The following is a 12500-nucleotide window of genomic DNA, read 5'->3' as shown; positions in this document are numbered from 1 at the left end:
TAAACGGACACCAGATACATCGTATTAAAAGTACACTTGCTTAGCCAGGCGCTCTAACCAACTGAGCTAACAGGCCCTTAACCTAATTGAAAATCTTTCCCATAATGAATTGTCAGTCAACAAATTGTAATGAAGATTATTAAAAGTAGCAATTTATCATCAATATAACCTAGTGTTAGATTGTATTTCAGAAGGATCGTATCAGGACAGAGCAAAATAAATACATTGTGTTTATCATTTCAAATGCATATAAGCAGATGAAAAACTACTTCTTAGAAAATGCTTAGGCAGTTTATCCTAAATGTTTTTAAATCTCATAACCATGATATGTAAGGTACCTTTTCGAAAAGAAAAAATCTAATATATACTTACACACACACACACACACACACACACACACACATATATATATATATATATATATATATATATATATATATATATATATATATATATATATATATATATATATGTAAACATATTTACATATATGAATAATATATATATGTGTGGATTTATATATATGCATACATATATGTATACATAGAAATATATATATGAACACAAGCACAAATGCAGTAATTTGTACACAAAAACAAAAAGGAAAACAACCACGATACGAAATGAAGGAAATGAACTCTACTCAAGCGTTCGTCTCCAGACGTATGATTAACCAAAAGTCTTTTATCATTTGTCTGAAGAGGAACTCATGAAGGGTTCGAAACGTTACACTGTATTTTGATTTCCATTGTGACTTTTCCTCTTCATATATATATATATATATATATATATATATATATATATATATATATATATATATATATATATATATATACATGCATTATACATATATATACACATATCTATCAATCTGTGAGTATATAAATTCATATATAGAATACAGTATGTCACACATACACATATATATGTACATATATAAATATACATATATACATACATATACAGATATCAGTTATATGTATGTGTTTATGCATTTGTATAGGAGTATATACATCTGAGTGTGTGTGTGTGAACATGTTTTCCTTCATGTACACCTTGGGAACTCTTCGCTGCGATTAGCCTTTGTCCTCCCACCCGAGTCCGATCACGTGGTCAACGGACTGGTCTTCAGCGCCCTCCGTGGTCTCCAAGAGTCTGTCGAAGGGCGAGAGATAAGCGGCGGAGACGAAGAGGCCGTTCAGCAGGGAGACCAAAGGCAAATGAGGCTTAGGTAAGTGAGTTAGGGGCGGCTTGTTTACATGAGCACGTGGAAGATTCTTGCAGAAAAACTCTCTTAAAAAAAAAATAAATAAATAAAATAAAGACCGAGGTTTGATGCCAGACTCACCCTAGCGTGTTGAACAGGACAGGAAAGAAGAAGGCATAATCATTACCATACAAATGCCTTGCATGCACAGCGGTCCCAATGGCCTGGCCACTGTGCCATCCTTTGGCCCCGACATGTTAGAAAAAGAGGAATCGGCTGACAACGAACAGACTACTGGGACAGAGGACTAAACTTTTGCCACATACGAATCATATCATAACTACTGAATAATGAAATTTTGATTTGAAATAATTCGTTTATACGCAACATTTTTTAAATGAATTATATAAAGACGTGGCTGTAGATTTTTTTTTTTTTTTTTTTGTACAGTGGATTAGTACACAAAATATATGTTCAGGGGACGACGGCGAGAACACAGACAGACGCCGTTTTATCCTGTTTCTTAGGATGCTTCCTGAACTATTTTGAGATACTGACATCAGGTAGGGCAGGAAGACAGAACTTGGTACCTAATGAAATGGGCAAAAGGAATAAATCTATTTCGTACAATTTTGATACATCTATGCATTTGTATTTAAGTCCGTGTGTGTGTGCATATATATATATATATATATATATATATATATATATATATATATATATATATATATATATATGTGTGTGTGTGTGTGTGTGTGTGTGTGTGTGTGTGTGTGTGTGTGTGTGTGTGTGTGTGTGTGTGTTTGTGTGTGTGTGTGTGTGTGTGTGTGTGCATACTTATATAAATATATACATATATATGTACACACATGTATATATTTAAATTAAGAGATAAACACATACACACATATATATGGAGGGAAAACACTCTACTGTGTTGATACTATGGTAGATAAAGCCACAATGCACAAACTAGTCTCACTTCAATAAATCTAATTTGTGCATTGTGAGTTTTTCTACCTTATACATATATTTACATGTGTGTGTGTGTGTATGCTCAGGAAATCTACGTTGCAGTGGAGAGTAGTCCGGATGCTCTTTTGTTGGCTTATTTCCCTCCCCACCAAGAAACGCCTGTCGCAGTGGGTTGACGGTACCTCGGCTGTATTTCCGTGGCGGAATGACAGACTGCTAAATATATATACGTCCTTATATTTATATAAGTATAGTACATATATATATACATATTTACATGTATACGTATATATATATATATATATATATATATATATATATATATATATATATATATATATATATATATATATATTCATTTATGCGTATACATATATACATCTAGATATTTATAGATGCATGTATGTGTACATAAAGATAGATTGATAGATATAATATATATTTGTGTGTGTAAGTCTCTCTCTCCCTCTCTCTAACTCTAATAATATATGTGTGCGTAAATGTGTGCTCCAGTTTAGTTTAGTGGGCAGAAGAAAGACTGCAAGTAAAGACTATTAACCTAACAATAGCAGAGACTAGAAATGCAGCGTTGCCAACGACCTTCAGTCTCCGTCATATCTGTGTACCAGTGTTTGACCTTGGCATTGGCATATATCTGGCACTGGAGACTGATGGATTGGCGTGCGATGAACGGATACCAGAGTCACTGAATAAAATACTCAACATGGCCCGTAAGGGGATCGAACCCTCGACATCCGCGTTATTAGCACGGCGCTCTAACCAACTGAGCTAACAGGCCCTTACCTCTGGAGAGAGTCTTTCTCATAGTGAACTGTCAGAAGGATCATATCAGGACAGAGCAGAATAAATTCACTTTGTTTATCATTTCAAATGCACATATGCCTTAGGCAGTTTATCCTAAATGTTTTCAACTCCCATAACCATGATATATAAGAAAAAAATCTAATATATACTTATGTACACACATGTATATATGTAAACATATTTACATATATAAATAATATATATGGGTGTGTATATATATGCATATATATGTATATATATACATATATATATGAACACAAGCACAAACGTAGTAATTTGTACACAAAAGCAAAAAGGAAAACAATCACAATAAATGAAGGAAATGAACTCTCTTCAAGAGTTCCTCTCCAGACGTATGATTAACCAAGAGTCTTATATCATTTGTCTGAAGAGGATCTCGTAAAGGGTTCGAAACGTTACACTTTATTTTGATTTCTTTTCCTCTTCATACATATATACATATATATACATACATGCATAATTATGCATATGTGTATATGAATATATATATATATATATATATATATATATATATATATATATATATATATATATACATATGTATGCATATACATATATACATATACATATGCATATATAATATATATATATATATATATATATATATTCATATAAATATGTATTACTATACATATATGTATATATACATATATATATACAAATGTATACAACATTTTGTATATATATTTAATATATATACACATACACACACATACACATACAGAAACACACACCGCACACACACGCTCGTGTGTTTGTGTGTGTGTGTATACACATGTATACATACACAACACATATATATGTATATATATACATATATATCTATCTATCTATCTATCTATCTATATATATATATATATATATATATATATATATACATATATATATATATATATATATATATATATATATATATACATATATATATATATATATATATATATATATATATATATATATATATATAAACATGTACATGCATGTGCGTATATGTACATATATGCTTGTGTATGAGCTCCAGTTATTTAGTTTAGTGGGCGGAAGTAAGGCTGCAAGTAAAAACTGTTAAGCTAAGAATAGTAGAAGCTTGAAATGCAGCGTCTCCGTCTTGTCTGTGTATGTTTGATATTGGCACTGGCATATATCTGGCACTGGAGCCTCGTGGTTTTGCCTGCGATAAACCGACACTTGAAGCATTGTATCAAAATCATGCTCCTTGGCCTGTAAGGGGATCGAACCCTCGACATCCGCGTTATTAGCTGGTGGGTGTGCTACACAGGGGCAGGAGAATATATGAAAATTTTGAGCTAGCTTAACTAGTAACAAAGAAAAACAAGTCAAAGCTTAATAAGCATGATAAAGTGTATCAGGAATGACCAATGAACGACATTTTTCGTGGTGGGGTACCCCTACTAGGGCAAAAAAGGGGCATCAAAATATTATGCTAGATCAGCTCATAGTGTAACAACTTGAGACTGGCTTCAAATTCATCAGTAAGGCCCATTTTATCAGAAATAAGTAGTGACTCATTTTTAGTGGTGGGGGATTCGAGCCAGACACCTCATGCGTAATACTCCATATCATCATCCTGATCTGACATCACCTCACTCACTCCATGGCTCGTCCTCAGACTCGATCAGTTCATCCAGTTCATCTGGATTTTTTGGGTCTGAGTCCATGTCATCACTACCAGTGATGATGCAATAAACAGAAACTATACTTCAGTGGAACTATAATGATGTTGATTTTCAGATATTGATTGATATCATAAGGTTACATCTATTCTCCATCAGCTGATGCTAGCTACTACGATAAGAAATAGAATATTGAGTATGCACTCATGAATACGAGATATATATTCATACACAGAAACTGAAGGAGATAGAGAGGGGGGAGAGAGAAGGAGAGAGAGAGATAAATATATACACATATGTGTGTATGTGCACATATACACATATGTGTATATATATGCATATACATGATATATATATATATATATATATATATATATATATATATATATATATATATATATATATATATATATATATATATATATATATATATATATATATATATATATATAACCTTGGAGCTGACATATATCTGGCACTGAAGCCTGATGGATTCACATGCGATAAACGGACACCAGAGTCATTGTATTAAAAGTATACATGCTTGGCCCGTAAGGGGATCGAACCCTCGACATCCGCGTTATTAGCACGGCGCTCTAACCAACTGAGCTAACAGGCCCTTACACTACTTGAAAATCTTTTTCATAATGAACCGTCAGTCAACAAATTATATTGAAGATAACTAAAAGTAGCAATGTACAATCAATATAGCCTAGTGTTAGACTGTATTTCAGAAGGATTGTATCAGGACAGAGCAAAATAAACACATTCTGTTTATCATTTCAAATGCATATAAGCCTATGAAAAACTACTTAGAAAATGCTTAGGCAGTTTATCTTAAATGTTTTCAAATCGCATTACCATACATATATATATGGCCAAAAGCACAAACGCAGCAATTTGTACATAAAAACAAAAAGGAAAACAACCGCGACAAGAAATAAAGGAAATTAACTCTCTTCAAGAGTCCCTCTCCAGACGTAAGATTAACCAAACGTCTTTTATCATTTGTCTGAAGAGGAACTCATGAAAGGTTCGAAACGCTGCACTGTATTTTGATTTCTATTGTGACTTTTCCTCTTCATATATATATATATATATATATATATATATATATATATATATATATATATATATATATATATATACATGCATAATTTTGCATATATATATGCATATCTATCTATCTGAGTATATAAATTCATATATAGTATACAGTGTGTCACACATACACATATATGTATATATAAATATACATATATACATACATATACAGATATCAGTTATATGTATGTGTGTTTTTGTATGTGTATAGGAATATATACACCTGAGTGTGTGTGTGAACATGTTTTCCTTCTTATATACCTTAGTAACTCTTCGCTGCCATTAGCCTTTGTCCTCCCACCTGAGTCCGATCACGCGGTCAACGGACTGGTCTTCAGCGCCCTCCGTGGTCTCCAAGAGTCTGTCGGAGGGCGAGAGATAAGCGGCGGAGACGAAGAGGCCGTTCAGCAGGGAGACCAAAGGCAAATGAGGCTTAGGTAAGTGAGTGAGGGGCGGCTTGTTTACATGAGCGCGTGGAAGTTTCTTGCAGAATAACTCTCTTAAATAATCTAAAGGAAGAAGAATATTCTAAAAGAAAAAGAAAGAAAGAAAGACTGAGGTTTGATGCCAGACTCACCCCCAACGTGTTGAACAGGACAGGAAAGAAGAACGCATAATCATTAGCATACAAGAGCCTTGCATACACAGCGGTCCTAATGACCTGGCCACCGTGCCATCCTCTGACCTTGGTCCAGGCATTTTGTCAGCAAAAGAGGAATCGGCTGCCAACGAATAGACTCCGGAGACGGTAGACCAAACTTTTGCCAGCAAGGGGATCGAACCTTCCTCATACGAATCATATAATGGCAGAATAATGAAATTTTGAATTGAAATAATTCATTTATACGCAACATTTGTAGATCAATTATATAAGTACATGGCTCTAGAAGTTTTTTTTTTTTTTTTTTTTTTTTTTTTTTTTTTTTTTTTTTTTTTTACAGTGAATTAGTACACAAAACATAAAGTGTAGATTGGGAAAGAAGAAAAAGACATGCAAACGGTAGTACAAAATATCTAACGCAAAGTATAAAAGCTTAATGTTCAGGAGACGACGTCGAGAACACAGACAGAGGCCGTTTTATCTTGTTTCTTAGGATGCTTCCTGAACTTGAGATATTGCCATCAGGTAGGGCAGGAAGGCAGAACTTGGTACCTAATGAAATGGGTACCAGGAATACGCGTGTGTGTGTGCATATATGTATGTGGGTGTGTGCGTGTGTGTGTATGTATGTATATATATGTATATATATACTTAAATAAATATATGCATATATATATGTACATCCACATACATATTCATATTAATAGATAAACACACTCACATATATATATGAAGGGAAAAACACTCTACCGTGTTGATACTATGATAGAAAAACGCACAATGCACAAACTAGTCTCACTGTCTTCAGTAAATGTAGTTTGTGCATTGTGAGTTTTTCAACCATATATATATATATGTGTGTGTGTGTGTGTGTGTGTGTAAGCTCGCAGTGGTGAGTAGTTTGCACGCTCTTTTGCTGGCTTATTTCCCTCCCCACGAAGAAACGCCTGTCGCAGTGGTTTGAATTTAACTCGGCTGTATTTCCACCCAAACTAATAAACTGAGTCCCGTGGCGGAATGACAGACTGTTGAATATATATACATCCTTATATTCATATAAGTATATGTACATATATATACATATTTACATGTATACGTATATATATATATATATATATATATATATATATATATATATATATATATATATATATATATATATATATATATATATGTATGTATATGTATATATATGTATTCATCTATGCGAATACATATATACATCTACATATTTATAGATGCATGTTTATGTGTATATAAAGATAGATTGATAGTTAAAACATATATTTGTGTCTATTTCTCTCTCTCTCTCTCTCCCTCTCCCTCCCTCTTTCTATTTCTAATGATATATTTGTATGAGTGTGTGTGCTCCAGTTATTTAGATTGGTGGGCGGAAGAAATGTTAGAAATGCAGCGTTGCCAATGACTTTCAGTCTCCGTCTTGTCTGTGTACCAGTGTTTGACCTTGGCACTGGCATATATCTGGCACTAGAAAATGATGGATTGGCGTGCGGTGACCGGACACTTGCCAATGAATAAAATACTTAACACGTTGGCCCGTAAGGGGATCGAACCCTCGACATCCGCGTTATTAGCACGGCGCTCTAACCAACTGAGCTAACAGGCCCTTAACCTTTTTGAAAATCTTTCTAATAATGGACTGCCAATCAACAAATTGTATTGCAGATTATTCAAAGTAGCAATATACCATCAATATAGCCTAGTGTTATATTGTATTTCAGAAGGATCATATCAGGACAGAACAAAATAAATATATTGTGTTTATCATTTCAAATGCATATAAGTCTATGAAAAATTACTTGTGCTTAGACAGTTTATCCTAAATGTTTTCAAATCTCATAACCATGATATATAAGGTGCCTTTTCGAAAAGAAAAAAAAACTATTATATACTTATGTACACACACACATATATATGTATATATATATATATATGTAAACATATTCACATATATGAATAATATATATGGGTGTCTGTATGTGCTATATATATATATGTATATATAAACAGATATATATGAACACAAACAGACGCAGTAATTTGTACACAAAAACAAAAAGGAAAACAATCACAAAAAATGAATGAAATGAACTCTCTTCAAGAGTTCCTCTCCAGACGTATCATTAACCAAAAGTCTTTTATCATTTGTCTGAAGAGGAACTCGTGAAGGGTTCTATGCATATATATATTCATATATATTATATGTCACATATACACATATATATGTACATATATATATACATACATACATATACAGATATCAGTTATATGAGGCTTAGGTAAGAGAGTGTGAGGCGACTTGTTTAGATAAGCTCGTGGAAGTTTCTTGCGGAATAACTCTTAAATAATCTAAAGGAAGAAGAATATTCTAAAAGGAAAAGAAAGAAAAAAAGACCGAGGTTTGATGCTAGACTCACCCCAACGTGTTGAACAGGACAGGAAAGAAGAACGCATAATCATTACCATACACTGCGGTCCCAAGGTGCCATCCTTTGACCTTGGTCTAGGCATTTTGTCAGCAAAAGAGGAATCGGCTGCCAACGAATAGACTCCGGAGACGGTAGACCAAACTTTTGCCAGCAAGGGGATCGAATCCTCCTCATAGAATCATATCGTAACTGCAGAATAATGACATTTTGAATTAAAATAATTCATTTATACGCAACATTTTTAGATCAATTATATAAGTACGTGGCTATAGAAGTTTTCTTTACAGTAAGTTAGTAAACAAAACATAAAGTGTGGATTGGGAAAGAAGAAAAAGACATGCAAACGGTAGTACAATATATCTAACGCAAAGAATAAAAGCTTCATGTTCATGAGACGACGTCGAGAACACAGACAGAGGCCGTTTTATCCTGTTTCTTAGGATGCTTCCTGAACTATTTTGAGATATTGGCATCAGGTAGGGCAGGAAGGCAAAACTTGGTACCTAATGATATGGGTACCAGGAATATATCTATGCATTTTTCTCTAAGTCGGCGTGTTTATTTAAGTATATACATACATATATATACATACATGCACACAAGCGCGCGCGCACACACACACACACACACACACACACACACACACACACACACACACACATATATATATATATATATATATATATATATATATATATATATATATATATATATATATGCATACACACATGCGTATTCCTGGTACCCATTTCATTAGGTACCAAGTTCTGCCTTCCTGCCCTACCTGATGGCAATATCTCAAGTTCAAGAAGCATCCTAAGAAACAAGATAAAAAGGCCTCTGTCTGTGTTCTCGACGTCGTCTCCTGATCATGAAACTTTTATTCTTTGCGTTAGATATTTTGTGCTACCGTTTGCATGTCTTTTTCTTCTTTCCCAAATCCACATTTTATGTTTTGTGTACTAATTCATTGTAAAAAAAAAAAAAAAAAAAAAAAAAAAAAAATTCTAGACCCACGTACGTATACAATTCATCTAAAAATGTTGCGTATAAATGAATTATTTTAATTCAAAATTTCATTATTCTGCCATTATATGATTCGTATGAGGAAGGTTCGATCCCCTTGCTGACAAAAGTTTGGTCTACTGTCTCCGGAGTCTATTCGTTGGCAGCCGATTCCTCTTTTGCTGACAAAATGCCTGGACCAAGGTCAAAGGATGGCACGGTGGCCAGGCCATTAGGACCGCTGTGTATGCAAGGCTCTTGTATGCTAATGATTATGCGTTCTTCTTTCCTGTCCTGTTCAACACGTTGGGGGTGAGTCTGGCATCAAACCTCAGTCTTTCTTTCTTTCTTTTTCTTTTAGAATATTCTTCTTCCTTTAGATTATTTAAGAGAGTTATTCTGCAAGAAACTTCCACGCGCTCATGTAAACAAGCCGCCCCTCACTCACTTACCTAAGCCTCATTTGCCTTTGGTCTCCCTGCTGAACGGCCTCTTCGTCTCCGCCGCTTATCTCTCGCCCTCCGACAGACTCTTGGAGACCACGGAGGGCGCTGAAGACCAGTCCGTTGACCACGTGATCGGACTCAGGTGGGAGGACAATGGCTAATCGCAACGACGAGTTACTAAGGTGTATAAGAAGGAAAACATGTTCACACACACACTCAGGTGTATATACTCCTATGCACATACAAAAACACACATACATAGAACTGATATCTGTATATGTATGTATATATATGTATATTCATATATACATATATGTGTATGTGTGACACACTGTATACTATATATGAATTTATATACTCAGATTGATAGATATGTGTATATATATGCAAAATTAATGATGTGTGTGTATATATATATATATATATATATATATATATATATATATATATATATATATATAATATGAAGAGGAAAAGTCACAATAGAAATCAAAATACAGTGCAGCGTTTCGAACCTTTCATGAGTTCCTCTTCAGACAAATGATAAAAGACGTTTGGTTAATCTTACGTCTGGAGAGGGACTCTTGAAGAGAGTTAATTTCCTTTATTTCCTGTCGTGGTTGTTTTCCTTTTTGTTTTTATGTACAAATTGCCGTGTTTGTGCTTTTGGTCATAAATATATATATATGTATGGTAATGCGATTTGAAAACATTTAAGATAAACTGCCGAAGCATTTTCTAAGAAGTAGTTTTTCATAGGCTTATATGCATTTGAAATGATAAACAATGTGTTTATTTTGCTCTGTCCTGATACAATCCTTCTGAAATACAGTCTAACACTAGGCTATATTGATTGTACATTGCTACTTTTAATTATCTTCAATAAAATTTGTTGACTGACGGTTCATTATGAGAAAAATTTTCAAGTAGTGTAAGGGCCTGTTAGCTCAGTTGGTTAGAGCGCCGTGCTAATAACGCGGATGTCGAGGGTTCGATCCCCTTACGGGCCAAGCATGTATACTTTTAATACAATGACTCTGGTGTCCGTTTATCGCATGTGAATCCATCAGGCTTCAGTGCCAGATATATGTCAGATCCAAGGTTATATATATATTTGTATATATATAAATGTATATATATATTGTATATGCATATATATACACATGTGTATATGTGCACATACACACACATATGTGTATATATTTATCTCTCTCTCCTTCTCTCTCCCCCCTCTCTATCTCCTTCAGTTTATGTGTGTATGAATATATATCTCGTATTCATAAGTGCATACTCAATATTCTATTTCCTATCGTAGTAGCTAGCATCAGCTGATGGAGAATAGATGTAACCTTATGATACCAATCAATATCTGAAAATCAACATCTTTATAGTTCCACTGAAGTATAGTTTCTGTTTATTGCATCATCACTGGTAGTGATGACATGGACTCAGACCCAGAAAATCCAGATGAACTGATCGAGTCTGAGGACGAGCCATGGAGTGAGTGAGGTGATGTCAGATCAGGATGATGATATGGAGTATTATACATGAGGTGTCTGGCTCGAATCCCCCACCACTAAAAATGAGTCACTACTTATTTCTGATAAAATGGGCCTTACAGATGAATTTGAAGCCAGTCTCAAGTTGTTACACTATGAGCTGATCTAGCATAATATTTTGATGCCCCTTTTTTGCTTTGGCAAGGGTACCCTACCACGAAAAATGTCGTTCATTGGTCATTCCTGATACACTTTATCATGCTTATTACGTTTTGATTTGTTTTTCTTTGTTACTTGTTAAGCTAGCTCAAAATTTTCATATATTCTCCTGCCCCTGTGTAGCACACCCACCAGCTAATAACGCGGATGTCGAGGGTTCGATCCCCTTACAGGCCAAGGAGCATGATTTTGATAGAATGCCTCAAGTGTCGGTTTATCGCAGGCAAAACCACGAGGCTCCAGTGCCAGATATATGCCAGTGCCAAGATCAAATACTGGTACACAGACAAGACGGAGACGCTGCATTTCAAGCCTCTACTATTCTTAGCTTAACAGTCTTTACTTGCAGCCTTCCTTCCGCCCACTAAACTAAATAACTGGAGCTCATACACAAGTATATATGTACATATACGCACATGCATGTGCATGTTTATATATATATACATATATATATATATATATATGATATATATCGATATATATGTATATATATACTATATATTTTTTTATACAT

The 12500-nt window shown here is 34.2% G+C and overlaps 4 non-coding genes across 4 annotated transcripts; 1 reads left to right on the top strand and 3 right to left on the bottom strand.

Annotated features, from left to right (window-relative positions):
- Positions 1-2907: 2907 nt before the first annotated feature.
- On the bottom strand, positions 2908-2981 carry TRNAI-AAU (transfer RNA isoleucine (anticodon AAU)). The gene has a single exon. It is a non-coding gene; the product is annotated as a tRNA-Ile (tRNA).
- Positions 2982-5207: 2226 nt separating this feature from the next.
- On the bottom strand, positions 5208-5281 carry TRNAI-AAU (transfer RNA isoleucine (anticodon AAU)). Its single transcript has one exon. It is a non-coding gene; the product is annotated as a tRNA-Ile (tRNA).
- A 2639-nt stretch (positions 5282-7920) lies between these two features.
- TRNAI-AAU (transfer RNA isoleucine (anticodon AAU)) lies at positions 7921-7994 on the bottom strand. The gene has a single exon. It is a non-coding gene; the product is annotated as a tRNA-Ile (tRNA).
- Positions 7995-11204: 3210 nt separating this feature from the next.
- On the top strand, positions 11205-11278 carry TRNAI-AAU (transfer RNA isoleucine (anticodon AAU)). Its single transcript has one exon. It is a non-coding gene; the product is annotated as a tRNA-Ile (tRNA).
- The last annotated feature ends 1222 nt before the right edge of the window (positions 11279-12500 follow it).

Source organism: Penaeus vannamei, chromosome 20 (assembly GCF_042767895.1).
Source record: "Penaeus vannamei isolate JL-2024 chromosome 20, ASM4276789v1, whole genome shotgun sequence".
Taxonomy (NCBI): Eukaryota; Metazoa; Arthropoda; class Malacostraca; order Decapoda; family Penaeidae; genus Penaeus; species Penaeus vannamei.
This window is presented reverse-complemented; position numbering and strand designations above follow the sequence as displayed.